The sequence below is a fragment of the Cyprinus carpio genome, chromosome B14, assembly GCF_018340385.1.
Source record: "Cyprinus carpio isolate SPL01 chromosome B14, ASM1834038v1, whole genome shotgun sequence".
In the NCBI taxonomy this organism is placed as follows: Eukaryota; Metazoa; Chordata; class Actinopteri; order Cypriniformes; family Cyprinidae; genus Cyprinus; species Cyprinus carpio.
The window spans coordinates 8,178,818-8,194,914 of record NC_056610.1 but is presented as its reverse complement, the minus strand read 5'-3'; the positions used below and the strand labels follow the sequence as shown (position 1 = coordinate 8,194,914).

Sequence of the window (16,097 nt, the reverse complement as noted above, 5' to 3'; positions counted from 1 at the left end):
TTTACATTTGGAAAATGTAAATATAGTTTTTGAGTAGACATGCGTCCATGCAGTCTTCTATGTCGAGGTCATTTGATCTAGTGCAAGTCAAGCAAAAAATTACTGAGTGCGCATTATATTTATTTATAAGAATGGAAGAAAAAAAGAAAGAGAAAGAAAGAAATGCACATAATAAATAAATGATCCAGTTAGGAAACTGTATTTTAATTTTCAAACAATTCATAAATGTATGCATTTAATTGATTTTAAAAGTAGTATATTTATTTTATTTGCTAATGTACTCATTAAATTAGTGATCTATTGCATGCATTTATTTATATAATTATTTATAAATATTTATGAAAATATGTTTTTATTTATATATTGACTGACTACATATGATTGTAAAGCTGTGTGTGCAATATGTGACACAAACATGTTTTATAATGATACTGGTTGGAAGGAGCAACTTGATACTTGTTTTTCTGAAAACAGCTAAACTTTTAAATAGTTAGTAGCACCACAGAACCGGGTTACTTTTCTCACATGTGTGGTGTGTCTCTAATCAAGAATGCTAGTCAACAGGAGAAACCAGAGAGACATTCTTAAAGTTCATGTTCATTTTATGCTCAGAGACTCCAATAACCCAACACGACTATTACGAATATTAATGAGGGTTAACAAAATCCCCCATATGTCACATGCAGCTGATTAAAGTTTCGCTCTCTCTCGCTGGTTCTCTTCCGGAAGGGCCTATTATTATCACTTTATTCCTCTGTAATCTCCTCCTCGTCTTAAGTGTTCTCCCTCCTTTCTTTTGCTCTTTGATAAGCTCTCTGTGTGTCTTGTAGTTCATATCTTGTTCTCTGTTAAGCTTCTTTTCTTTTATGAGACAGTCTCAAAGCTGCACGTCTCCTCTGACCCAAACACTGCGTGTGTGTGTGTGTTACTTGCACTTTCTACGAATGGGGAACAAAACAGGCCAGAGTTTAAACACTATGTATGAATGAAATAATTCATTAATTAATTATCAGCAAATGGTCAGCAAAAGGAGGTTTTTAGCCTCAGGGTTATTATAGTACATAATAAAATAAAAAAAAAAAAACAGTTTAGTTACTTGAAATAAAATAAACGTTAACTGAAATAATATATAAATTTAAATGGTAAGTAAATTAATTAAAATAATACTGTAGCTGTCAAGGCAACATTTCTTATTTTAATAGAGTTTTAACTTGAATAACTAAAATTGAACAAAATATTATTATAAAAATATATGTATAGACAGACTGACAGATAAAACCCAGAACTACTAAAAATTAGAAAATCACGCCACAAAATTCCTGAACCTTTAACTAAAATGAAAACCAAATGGAAAAAAATTTTTTTTATTAAATTTGTTATCGTGTTAATTAATATTAAATGTTGTGCTTTCAAAAAAAAAAAGTTTGATAGATTGTAACTAATATGCCATAATAATGTAAATTTTATATGCATGATAAATCACTTTTGAAATGAGGTGTATTTGAAAGTCTCTTGAAATAACATTAACCACAGACCTTATATGACTTATTTAAAAGTTACTCTTAAATCCAAAACCGCTTATGAAAAGCCATTATAGATTAGTTAGAAGAGGGACAGTCCAGAATAACCCTTATTAGACAGACATTAGATCCTTTTAAAGTGACCTACTTTTCATGAAAAGTAGAAATTAGTTACACTGAAAAAAAAAGGTGTAGAATCTGTAGAAATAATTTCAATTGAGAAATAGCTAGTAAATTTCACAAATTTAAACGAAGCAAGTAACACATTAAAATTTGAATTAAGTTAAATGTTAAATTTTAAAGTAAAAATGCTGAATTTTCTTGTAAAATGCATTCTGATCATCTTTTCAATTTATTATTATTTTTTTTTGTTTTTACACTGTAAATAATAGTGTATTTGATTCTTTATCATTGTGCAAAGTGCTTTGTGTGTGTGTGTGTGTGTGTGTGAGAGAGAGAGAGAGAGAGAGAGAGAGAGAGAGAGAGAGAGAGAGAGAGAGAGAGAGAGAGTATTGTTGGTCAAAAATGCTAATGACCCCCATTACCCTCTAACAGATGAACATTATAATACAACACTACTCATTTATTTCATGCGTACACACACACACACACACACACACACACACAACAGGCCTAATGAGGAACAAAGCGTCGGTGTGTTTAATTATGAGAGTAATTGAAGCTAGTTTGGAATATTTTGACTGAATATTTGCATTTCTTAGAGCATCCCAGAGATTACGTTCATTAGGAATATTTTCATTTTAACAAACTATTAGAGACATCTGTAGCCAAATCTCCTCCTCTCGTCTTTCATGTCTGCGTCTCTGAATCCTCTGGAGAGCGAGTGTGGGCTGTTTGCTCTGTGATGTGTTTAGAAGAATTTAGATTCATTGACCTGCTGGATTTGACACTTTTTGACCTTGGATTGGATCAGATTAAAGTACTGTGGTAATACTATGATGTGTTTTTGCATTCATTAGCAGTCATTAACAAAGAGTTCTGTATACCAAAATGTAACTACATTCAATGTGTATATATACAGTACATATATATATATATATATATATAGATATATTCTTTTTACTTTACATTTATTTAAATTTACTTGCTATATAAAAACAATTTTAACCTAGAAATTGCTAGTAAATTTTAAAAATTGATTACAAATAAAACGGCAAGTAAGACTTTGAATTAAAAAGTAATTTTGAAGCAGAAAGACTGAAATAGTACTTTCTGGTAAAAACATATGCCAGTAATCTTTATTTACAACTTTGAAAAAATCAATTTTTTTGCAGTGTAGTTTAAGATATTATAGTGTGTACATTATGGTACAGCCACAGAGCTTTTCTGTAAGGGCACCTTGTCTCTCTACACACACACACACACACACACACACGCATGTGCACTCCTTGAGTATTGTGTTCTTGAGATCTCTTGTTGATCTTCGCTACGGTTCATCAGCACACAGTTAGATGTTCCACTTTTCATCCCTCCATTCTCCAGAACCACACACACACACACACACACACTGAGAGTCTCTGTTGATCTCTTCATCAGCTCCGGTCGAGCCCTGCACTCCTTCTCTCTTCTCTTTCGCACTCCGTTACTCCGACTTTGATTTTGTCTTTCTGAGCCTCTCTAATGTCATCATTCACACACACGTGCACACACACTTTATCAAATACTCTCTGGCATCTCTGTGTGCGGCGATCGATATTCAGGAGCTGCAGATGCAGCGTCCCGTCACCACACTGTCCTGAAAACACCCACACACCCACACACACACACACCACACACACACACACACACACACACACACACACACACACACACACACACACACACACACACACACACACACACACACACACACACACACACACACACACACACACACACACCTACCTTCCAAAAATCATGCTTTTGTCAAACCTGCCACTGGAGCAAAGAAAGTAACTTTACTGGCCATAAATATTTACTCTCAGACATAAATCCATATTTTGCCTGATATATTTGCATTAGGAAGCTGAACTGGAATGACAGGAAGAGAAATTTACTGAATAGTAATTCAGAGGAATTCAACACAGGTGATGCGTTCTGGGAAATGAAATCTATCTATCTATCTATCTATCTATCTATCTATCTCTGTCTGTCTGTCTGTCTGTCTGTCATTTGTTTTACATTTTTTGTTGTATTGTTCATCTATCATTCTTTAAGAATAGAACTTGAACTTTTTTCAAAATGGTTTTCTTGACAATCTTTGCTTTTATAGCTAAATTGCATTAAAACAATTCTGAATTTCATTTCATTTTAATTTTGTTTCTCACATTTTAATTCTTAGCTTACCTTACCACTAGACCATATAGTGGAGGAAGGACACCAGTCAATTTGATTAATAAAATAAGGTTTTCATGAAAATATATGCATTTAATATTTTTTTATTATGAGTTAACGGTTTCATTAAAGCAGTAAGGAGCTGAAGTCTGTGTTGTATATTGTGAATGTGGTCCTGAAGGTATTGCGCTTTGACTGTATTCATGATGCTCATTGCTTCACTGAATGGTCAGCTAGTTGGTAATTCCATTTTATTTACTCAACAGAGCTGAATTTTTATAAGCAAATGCCATTCACTGGTGTTTATTTTAAACCTGTGTGCACAGAAATGAATCAAAACAACCAACAGCAGGCAGGATGAGCATATAGAGTGAGTGGAGATGGATCTGGTGTGTCCGTTTGAATGAAAGATGTAGTTTGTAAAGTCTGTCTTCATTCTGTGCAGTGACTTCCAGCAGACAGTCGTCTGTTCATTATCCGGAGCCTTTAACTGCCTTCGGGGGATCTAATGAGATTTGAAGAAATCAGACTCTTTTTTCCAATATTCCAATAACAACAATTACATCAAATGTAGTCTTTTTAACTTCTTTTTGTGATGATTTGATTGGTTTGGCTGGCAGTTCATGCTTTGCAGTAGTATGAGGTCATTCAGAGCATCAACCTAACACAGCTTTGGGAGATGTTACAAAGTGAGATACACACGAGTGTGTTTAAGCCTCTGACATACAATATTAACCAGTCAGAGCGTACAGCACCTCTGAGAACACACAGAAAGAGGAAAACGCTGCCAGTGATATTACACACATAACTCACACACACACACACACACACACACACACACACACACACACAACACACACACACACACACACACACACACACACACACACACACACACAGGGAAACCTAATGAAAGAACCATTTCACTCACTCACACAGACATACAAACACACACACACACACACTCACACACACACACAGGGAAACCTAATGAAAGAACCATTTCACTCACTCACACACACATACAAACACACTCAGGTGTGTGTGTGTGTAATGGCTTGACTGTGGTGTTTTTCAGTGCACACTGACATATACTCTACTCAGCACTTACTAACTAAAAATACCTCAAAGTACCACAGAATAACAGTTTTTTTTTTTTAAACATGATATGATGGTAATACCACAGTATTCACTGTATTGTTGTAGCTGTACATTTATCAGTTGCCAGGACATTTCTGTGTGGTTGCCAAGATGTTCTTAGGGTTTTTAGCACATTGTAATGTGGTTTCTGTGGTGTCTGGGTGGTTCCCAGGGTGTTGCTATGGTATTTGTTAGGCTGATTGCTAGTGTGTTCTGGTGGTTGCTGGGAGTAGCTAGGAAACTGTTAGAAGGGTTGCTAGGTTGTTCTTTGTGGTTGCCAGGAAGTTGCTAGGGCACTTTTAGAAGGGTTGTTAGGTTGTTATTTGTGGTTGCCAGGGAGTTTCTACTGCATTTGTTAGGGGGTTTCTAGGTTGTTTGGGACTGATTGCTAGTGTTTTCTGGGTGGTTGCCAGGGAGTTGCTAGGGCACTGTTAGGAGGGTTGCTAGGTTGCTTCTTTGTGTTTGCCAGGGAGTTTCTAGGGCATTGTTGGGGGTTGCTAGATTGCTTTGGATGGTTGCTGAGACACTATTAGAGAGTTGCTAGGTTGTTCTTTGCGGTTGCCAGGGAGTTGCAGGTGCATTGTTAGAATGTTGTTCCTTTGTTTTGGGTAGTTGCCAGGAAGTTGCTTTGTCATTAGTAGGAGGTTTCTATGGCATTCTGAGTGGTTGTCAGGGAGTTGCTAGTGCACTGTTAGAAGAGTTGCTAGGTTGTTTTTTTGGTTGCCAGGGACATGCTAGGTAGTGATGTGTCATGCGCAAAAGATGCGGCTCTGAGAGCCGATGCTTTGTAGTGAATCAGAAGAGCCGGCTCGCATCGAGTGAGAGCCGGCTCCCAGTTTTTTTCCTTTCGCTGCTTACCTCAAGGCAGAACTTTGTTTTGATTGGTCAGCAATCGCATCGCGGCCAATCAGATGTGATTATGTACCATTATGTAAAAAAAAACAGAGAGGGGGGTGAAACAGGGCAGATAATCCGAGCGGCAACCTCCCGCTCTCTCTCGTGAAGCCAATAAGGAAGTGACTACTGGCCGCTTGAGGCCGGCTGCAAAAGGGAGTCAATCCCATAGACACTCCATGTTAAAATGCCCAACTTTACAACAGAAAAAAACGTTTACAGCCTGGTTCAAAAAATGATTTTGGTCTATATAGCTAATTTTGCCCTTCATGACAACTGTGAGGGGGGTGATTTTTTTTTATAACTCATCCGATTAAATTATATTAAGCCTTAAAGTTCTGCATTAATTAAGGGCGTGGTCACTTGAGTGACAGGTGGACACTGCTGTCGCACTAGGTGGGTGTGGCTTCAGCAACCAGCTCCCGCCTTTTGCCCATTTTCGATTACCCGGGAGTGACGCGCTGCCAAGATGGCGACGGCCTGCTCTGCACACTTTGAGCTTCAAAACGGCTCTTCAGGAGTCTATGGGTGACGTCACAGACACTACGTCCATATTTTTATACAGTCTATGAGATAATCACAGAAAGAAGAAATAGGATCAGTACATCAAAGCTCAGGCATCTGATTTTTTTGAATGCCAATCTTCACTGAGGACATTAATACGGTTTGCTTGAGTTTGGTTCTAGTTCTGTTCTTTGGATTTATTTGCTGTTTTGTTGTTAATTTGTGCAATAAAATGTTTGATTAAAATATTAAACAAAACAAACAAAAGAATGGTTTTGTAACAAAATAAATGCACAAAATTAGGCAAATATAAGGATTCTCATAAAAACACTGCACATTAAAGGTTTTTTTAACACACATTAATTTTTGCAAAGTTATGGTAAAATAAAGGCCTACAAAAAAATCCTAAATTAAGAGCCGTTCAGGAGTCGAAAGAGCCGGCTCTTCTTTGGGAGCTGAGCCAAAAGAGCCGGCTCTCTGAAAAGAGCCGAACTTCCCATCACTAATTCTAGGGCATTTGTTAAGGGGTTTCTAGGTTGTTTGGGGCTGATTGCTAGTGTGTTCTGGGTGGTTGCCAGGGAGTTACTAGGGAATTGCTAGAAGGGTTGCTAGGTTGTTCTTGTTGGTTGCCAGGGAGTTGCTAAGTTTTTATCGACTAAAATGCTCAGACATTTAGTCGACTAAAACACAACTAAACAAAAGCAGCACAAGGTTGATTAAATATGATAATAACTAAAACGTACTTGGACACAGGACTAAGACTAAGCCTAAATTACAAATGTCTGACAAAATTAACACTAATTACTTGGCCATTCGAGGGTTGCTTGGTTGTTTTGAGTGTTGTTGGAGTGTTCTGGGTCACTTCTGTGGTGTTTTGCTTGGTTTCCAGGTTGTTGTTATGGCGTTATTAGAAGATTGCTAGGTTGTTTTGGGTGGTTGTTACAATGTTCAGGGAGGTTGGAGCACAAACTCTGCAGGACAACACAGACACTCAACTTTAAGAAAAGTGAAAAGTGACGTGACATTCAGCCAAGTATGCTCAGAATTCATGCTCTGCATTTAACCCATCCAAAGTGCACACACACATACCGTGAACACACACCCGGAGCAGTGGGCAGCCATTTATGTTGCGGTGCCCGGGGAGCGGTTGGGGGTTCGGTTCCTTGCTTAAGGGGACCTCAGTCGTGGTATTGCCAGCCCGAGACTCAAACTCACAACCTTAGGGTTAGGAGTTGAACTCTCTAACCACTAGGCCACGACTACCCCAAGACTTTAACACTGAGTTCTTGAGGTTTGTTGACATAGTAGGCCGCATAGTGATAACTGACTTATTAAACAACACTACTAAACCAAGAAAGAAAAAAAACACATGTAAAGATGATTTCATTGAGTCTCAAAGCACTCTGCTGAACTTGTGTGTGTTTAGAACTGGTCATGTGACATGTGTGTTTAGCAATCAGACGTGTGTGTGTTTGCGCCTGTGAGAGTATCAGGGTAGCTTAAAAGATTTATCAGCTTAAAAAGAAAACAGCTTTATAAAAAAAAAAAAAAAAAAAAAAAAAAAAAAAAAAAAAAAAAAAAACAGTGTGAGAGAGAGTGTCTTCAGAAGGACACAAATGTCCCAAGAGACACGCTGATGTTTGTATCTTCACCTCTTTTGGAGGATGACACATTTTTTCTCAAACTTCTTTCATTTTATGCACTCTTCTCTGAGTAAATCACACAGTCATGTCCAGGTCACATTTCATCCCAAAGTCGAAGGAAAATTAAATAAGTCTGTTTTTAGGACCATTAATCAGCCAAATTCTTATTACTGTAATGTATTCAGACATTTCACTTGTGGGTTTTTGTGATTCTCATTATTGTCAATGATGATTCTCATTAGATTTTATTGCCATTATAAAATATAAAATTATGTATATACATTACTGCACAAATGTTTTGGCTCTGTAAGATTTTTTTAATGTTGTTAAAGGAAGTCTCTTATTCCTGCTAAGGCTGTATTTTTATTTATTTATTTTTTGGATCAAAAATACAGTAAAATTATATGAAATATTAATTACAATTCAAAAGAACTGTTTTTTATGTGAAAATATTTTAAAATGTATTTTTTTCTGTGATGCAAAGCTGAATTTTCAGCATCATTACTCCATTCTTTAGTGACGCATGATCCTTTTATATTTTCAAAGATTATTTGAAAGTTCATAAGAACAGCATTTATTTAAAATATAAATCTTTCAGAACATTATAAATGTCTTTACTGTCACTTTTGATAAATTTAATGCATCTTTGTCGAATAAAAGTATTAATTTCTTAAAAAAAAAAATCTTCAGACCCCAGCCTTTTGATATGGTTTCAAACTTCTTGACCTGTTATTCATTCATTCTTTCATTCGTTTGTTTGTTCGTTCGTTCGTTCATTCATTCATTCATTCATTTATTCATTCATTCATTCATTCATTCACTCACTCACTCACTCACTCATTCGTTCATTCATTCACTCATTCGTTCATTCATTTGTTCATTCATTCATTTCAATACAAAAAATTCTATCAATACAAAAATATTTTACAATCTGTAAAATAATAATAATAATAATCAATGTTTACATTAAGAATGGGATTGCTGTGCACTACTGTAATGAGAATTTGGTGTAAATGTTAGTAACTAGTTATTTAATTATTAAAAAGTAATGCAAAAGTAATAAAAAGTAATGCAATGCAAAAAAAAAAAAAGCTTTAAAACTAGCCTTAATTTCATCATGTCAGACATTTCTTATTCCTTCCTTTTCATTCTGAGGTGAAATATGAGCTGGACATCATCTTGACAGGCGTCTGGAGATTCACCTCATTCAGAGGTTCAGGCCTGTCTCTCTTAAATACCCATCTGTCTCCTGTCTTTCTGTTCATTTGTCTCTTCTCCTCTTTCTTTTGCTGTCACTGTCCTTTTGTTTTCTTGTCTTTTGTCCATCCCTCTCTCTGGTGTTTATCTCTCGCTGACTGTCTGTCTGTCTGTCTGTCCTTTTTTCTGTCTTTCCTCTCTTATCTTCTCTTACTTGCATTCAAGTGTTTGTGTCTCACTGTTTCTCAATGTTTTTATCTGTGTTTAGATTTCTTTAGCATGAAATCAATTTCGACACACTCTTGTTCTGAGTCTCTCTCACACACACACACACATGCTAGTTTAGGAACTAAGTTGTCGCCAGAAGTGATATAAATATGTCAAAACTTCTCTTTGGGGGCATTCAGGGATGTCTCAAATAATCTATAAATTAAGTAAATGTTATTTAAATTAACGTAATGCAAAGAGTTGAATACATAGTTCACCCTTTTCCCAACAATTTTGTTGTTTATTCACCTCGTGTCATTTCTAAACCAGTATGAATGACTTTTTTCCTATGACACATAAAAGAGGATATTTAAAAAAAAAAAAAAAAAAAAAAAAACATCTCAGTGCTCAGTAAAAAGTAGTAACCTGCAATTGCTTCACAACCTGCTTAAACTTTGCAAAGGTAAATTAAATTACAATTTAAATTACATTTTTCAAATGTTGCAGATGTATTTTTAAAATGTTTTCAAATTAAAAAAAACTTTTCTTGGTTATTTCAAACGTTAGAGAAAATGGCATGGAAACGATCAATTTTATCATATTGCAACATGGGGATGTTACTTATGAATGTTCTCTGAATGTTCTGAAACAAAAAGTAATAACCTTTTACAAAAAGATTCAACATATAAAAATAGCTTTATTGGTATAAATTGGTAAAAGAGTTTTTTTGGTAAATAATATATAATTTAGATGTTATCATTTTCGGTTGCCACTTTTTACAGTGCAGTGAAAGTCACTGGGATCCAATCTTGTTTGTCTCCCGACATTTTTCAAAATATCTTCTTTTGTGTTCCACAGAAGAAAGAATGTCACACAGGTTTGGAACAACATGTGCGAGTCAATACATTTACATTTAGAAAGAATATACACATGTACACCTTTTGTACATATTTTGGAGCATGTTTTCCAAGAAAATATTATTTAGGTCTTTTAGATTTTTTTTACATGTACACAAAACACACACTCAAATACATACAGGCACATGCACACATTTAAAAGCACTAACTACACACTTGCTAAAACAAACACACTTATGCACACACACATTTAAATATACATACACATACAGGTGCATGTCAATAAATTAGAATGTCGTGGAAAAGTTCATTTATTTCAGTAATTCAACTCAAATTGTGAAACTCATGTATAAAATAAATTCAGTGCACACAGACTGAAGTAGTTTAAGTCTTTGGTTCTTTTAATTGTGATGATTTAAGCCCACATTTAATTAAAAAAAAACCCACCAATTAACTATCTCAAAAATTAGAATATGGTGACATGACAATCAGCTAATCAACTCAAAACACCTGCAAAGGTTTCCTGAGCCTTCAAAATGGTCTCTCAGTTTTGTTCACTAGGCTACACAATCATGGGGAAGACTGCTGATCTGACAGTTGTCCAGAAGACAATGGTTGACACCCTTCACAAGGAGGGTAAGCCACAAAGATTCATTGCCAAAGAAGCTGGTTGTTCACAGAGTGCTGTATCCAACCATGTTAACAGAAAGTTAAGTGGAAAGAAAAAGTGTGGAAGAAAAAGATGCACAACCAACCGAGAGAACCGCAGCCTTATGAGGATTGTCGAGCAAAATCGATTCAAGAATTTGAGTGAACTTCACAAGGAATGGACTGAGGCTGGGGTCAAGGCATCAAGAGCCACCACACACAGACGTGTCAAGGAATTTGGCTACAGTTGTCGAATTCCTCTTGTTAAGCCACTCCTGAACCGCAGACAGCGTCAGAGGCGTCTTACCTGGGCTAAGGAGAAGAAGAACTGGACTTTTGCCCAGTGGTCCAAAGTCCTCTTTTCAGATGAGTGCAAGTTTTTGTATTTCATTTGGAAACCAAGGTCCTAGAGTATGGAGGAAGGGTGGAGAAGCTCATAGCACAAGTTGCTTGAAGTCCAGTGTTAAGTTTCCACAGTCTGTGATGATTTGGGGTGCAATGTCATCTGCTGGTGTTGGTCTATTGTGTTTTTTTGAAAACCGAAGTCACTGCACCCGTATACCAAGAAATTTTGGAGCACTCTAAGCTTCCTTCTGCTGACCAGCTTTTTGAAGATGCTAATTTCCTTTTCCAGCAGGATTTGGCACCTGCCCACACTGCCAAAAGCAACAAAAGTTGTTTAAATGACCATGGTGTTGGTGTGCTTGACTGGCCAGCAAACTCACCAGACCTGAACCCCAGAGAGAAGCTGTGGGGTTTTGTCAAGAGGAAAATGAGAAACAAGAGACCAAAAAATGCAGATGAGCTGAAGGCCACTGTCAAAGAAACCTGGGCTTCCATACCACCTCAGCAGTGCCACAAACTGATCACCTCTATGCCACGCTGAATTGAGGCAGTAATTGAAGCAAAAGGAGCCCCTATCAAGTATTGACTACATGTACAGTAAATGAGCATACTTTCCAGAAGGCCAACAATTCACTGATTTTTTTTTTTTGCCCCTACCAAGTTTTGAGTTATTGTAATTTGTTGAGATGTTTTTTTTTTAAATGTGAGCCAAAATCATCACAATTAAAAGAACCAAAGACTTAAACTACTTCAGTCTGTGTGCAATGAATTTATTTAATACATTTTTTTATACATTTAATTTCACAATTTGAGTTGAATTACTGAAATAAATGAACTTTTCCACGACATTCTAATTTATTGAGATGCACCTCTATTATTTAATCAGAGGTCTCAATAACAGATGGGTATTAGATACCTGTTGTTACATCACACACACACACAGATCCCAGTGTTGTGTTTACATTACATTCAGTAAACTTGCTCTGTGTTGTTAATGATGATTAATTAGACGCAGACATTATGAGCGATTTTAGCAACCAGAGACCCTTACAGAAGTACTGCAGCAGTCCCGTGGTAAAATGATGGTGTCAGATGGCAACTCGGGTGTTTTGATGTACACCGTGATACTGAATGATTACTATATTCATTCACTATGGTGTATATGTGTTTCTGCAAAGTACTACAGAGAACATCACAACATTACCATGATACAAGTCCAAAAAACATGGTATCATTATGATACTTTGATACTTTTATGGTATGACCATGGTGCAGGTCGAAAACACCATGTTAGTACCAAGGTGCTTTTTAGTATATTTTTTGTTTGAACTCAAAAGCACTCCACACACGTAAATTAAATAATAAAAAAATAAATAAAATAATAAAAATTAAATTTAATGTTAAAAATAAAATAAAAAAATGTAACAATAAATTGAAAATATTTAAATGAAATTGAATGAATGTTTTAGATGTACGCTAATGACTTGAGCATTGTTGTAATATTTCATTAGATGATTAACTCCGTTACTGACCTTAATTACAGAGTGTTGTGTAGGTGAACGGACTGTTTCTTCATCTCTGCATCTCTTCATCTCTCTCATTGTTCACTCGCTCTGTTTCTCCTATATTCCTGTGAGATCAGACTCCTCCGTGGTGTTTCTGTTCTTCTTTCTTACATCCGTCTGTGTGATTTTCTCTTGTCTGTGTTTATGATCTTTCTCTCTCATGAGCACATCTGTCTCTCCTTCCATCTACTGGTGAACTGAGCGTCTCGTATCTCCTCCCTCTCTCTGACTCTCTCTCTCTATGTGTATGTGTGTATGTGTGTGTGTTTTAATCCCGCTGTGTGTCCTGGTTTCCCCCTCCTGTTCGGTCACATTAGTTGCTGATAGGAGGTCTGGACACACACACAGACACACACACAGACACACACACACACACACACACACACACAGACACACACACAGACACACACACACACACACAAACAGTACAAAAACGTGTTCAAGGTTTAGGGTCAAAGAAGTGTTTGCAGTTTGCAAATTTGTGTTTTGTTAGAAAACATCATGTGTGGTTTTAAAAATAGTGCCCCCCCACCCCAAAAAAGGAGATATTATTATTACTAGTATGTCTGAATGTCAGTACAATAGACAGCCAGTGTTATTTACTGTAAAGAAAGATGCACACACACACTTTACAATCAAAACATTTGACCAAAAGAAGTTTTAGTTTAGGTTCAGTTTAAAAAAGGCCTAGTGTTGAAATGAAGAATACAAGTATTGTGCATCTTATATGTGGCACTGGTGTAACAAAACACTTTTTTTCAAACATCATTATGAGACACTCATCTTGTCTGTCATCTGGTCGGATAAAACAGATAGTCCCCACCCCCAAATTCACATCATTGGTTGAGTCTCTGTGTTAGGCTCAAACAAACATAAAAAATAAATAAATAAATAATTGTTGAAATGAACAAAAGAAAAGAACGTTTTCTAAGAAATAATGTTTTCTTATGTTCTCTAAATGTTCAAAACGTCCAGTTTTTAAAAATGTTAATTTTTTTCTTGATTATTGTGAAAATGTCAGAGAAAACGTGAAGGGAACATTCCATTTGTTCTTTTTTTTCAATTATGGAAATTATACTTTTAAATGTTCTCTGAAACAAGTAGTAGTAATGTATAAAAATATCTTCGATGAATATCCAAAAAAAAAAAAAACATTCCATGAATGATGTATAAATAACATTTTGAGAACATTATAAAAGACCAGATAAAACAACATTCTATTAATGTTCTATTAATGTGACTGGCTGACATTTGTTTATAAATTTGAAAGAACTTTGTCAGAACGTTCTGAGAATGTTCCCTGTTGGTTAAGAAAGCAGTGATTGATATCTACTGCTTTATCATTTCAAAACTTCTTTTCGTCAAATGTTTGTAAGGTGTGTTGTCATAAGTACATTTTCATGTGTCGTCACAGGTTGAAAAGGCTGATCCAGGTGATATTTGTGTTTAAATGTAATGACGTGCACAGGTTTCTGTGTGGGCTGGTTTAGGGGTCAGGTTAGGACATAGAAAATAACATTACCCTGATAGAAAAACATGCCATCTCTAATATAGCATCTAAGGTCTGTGTGATGCAGGGTTATTACAGTTAAACTGAAACTAAAAGTAAAATCTTAAAAAAATATATATTTCACTCCTTGTAATAAAATAATGTTAACTGAAATGAAATAAAATAATAAAATAAATTCAGATTTTTTTTTTAAATTTTATTTTCTCATTTTTGTTTGGTTTAACTAGGTTTAACTTGTTCTAAAATAATTAAACCTAAAACTGAAAAACAGATATTTGAAAAAGCTTACCATTAATAATACTTTCAAATGAAAATGAAAAACATAAGAAAAAACTAATAAAAAATATAAATAATAATATTATCTAAATCCGACAAAATCTGTGGGTGTCCTCGATAGGAAATGTGAATTTTAAAGTTTTTACCGTTCTTTTGTTTGAAACATCTATGAAATACAAAACATATTGTTAGTCTGCAGTCATTGTTATTAGCCTTACATAAAAACAATAGAGGTGCACGACATGTCCTCATTTATTGTGTGTATGATATTTAAAACACAGGATGAAGGCAGGTTGTGCGGTTTGCTCTTACTAAAGCTCATTTTAATTTGATCTGAAGTGGAGCTGGAATCTCATAACATCAGTTTACAGAGAGAGGGAGGAGGGGGTGAAAATGAGACAGAGGACTGGAAGGGGGCAGCTGTGAAAAGAAGGATAACAGGAGGAAAATGAAAGAATGAGAAAGATGTAGATGAGGTTACAGCCGCAGGGGAAGAAGAACTGAAACCAGGACAAGAAGTGACCGTGACACACACACACACACACACACACACACACACACACACACACACACACACACACACACACACACACACACACACACACACACACACACACACATTTTCAACATGCTCCCAAATGCTCGCGGACGTCATGTGTGTGTTCAGGTGTGTGTTTATGTCTTTTTCTCTAGTCTATGGCTATGTTTACACAACAACGATGTAGTCAAAAACGGAAAAGTTTTTCCCTTGCGTTTTTAAAAAGTTTCACGTATACACGACAACGTTTTCGAAATGATTCACGTTTAAACATAAACGTGATAATGGCCAAAAATGCTGTATTACGTATGCCAGGCCAGTAGTTGGCGCTGTCACCTTGTTAGTAAACAGTATCTGTAGGGAAGTGACGATTATATGTTGTATATGATGTGTCTCCACTGGTGGTTGTAATATTGGTGAAGTAAATCCACTATTTGCTGAAGAAGCGTTAGCAAACTTTTGAGCAGCAACAACAGTACCATATACTCCGCCATTGTTGTGTATGTTTGTTCACGCTTGCCTTTAAAATCAAAGCATGTGCTGCACATCTCTACATACCTAACAAGTACTACGCATGTGCATGATGTCACCGTTTTCAAAGATTCCCGTACTGGGTGTTTACATGGAAACGATAACTGTGGCGGTTTCAAAAACTTGCACTCTGAAACCTGTGTTCAAAAATATGCTTTTTCAGTCCCCAAAACGATGTTGTTGTGTAAACAAACAGACAAAACCCATTAAAAGTTTCCCGTTTTTGGCTGAAAACTTAAAACTGAAGACCTATGTCTCTTCTTGTCTAGTCTTGTTTCTATATTTTTATTGTCATCAGTTATTCTGTCACAGTCTGAGCAGAATGTCAAACCTCTTTCTTTCTCTGTCTCGCTGTCTGTCTCTCTCAATCTTATTTCTTATTTTGGTA

General features: G+C 35.9%; 1 protein-coding gene and 1 long non-coding RNA gene across 2 annotated transcripts in view; both read left to right on the top strand.

Moving 5' to 3' along the window:
- The window catches only part of LOC109069606 (dedicator of cytokinesis protein 2-like), a 98,911-nt gene that overhangs the window by 64,515 nt on the left and 18,299 nt on the right, over window positions 1–16,097 (top strand).
- LOC122139606 lies at window positions 4,838–7,758 on the top strand. The gene is made up of 2 exons (XR_006156413.1): window positions 4,838–5,732; window positions 6,905–7,758. It is a non-coding gene; the product is annotated as an uncharacterized LOC122139606 (long non-coding RNA).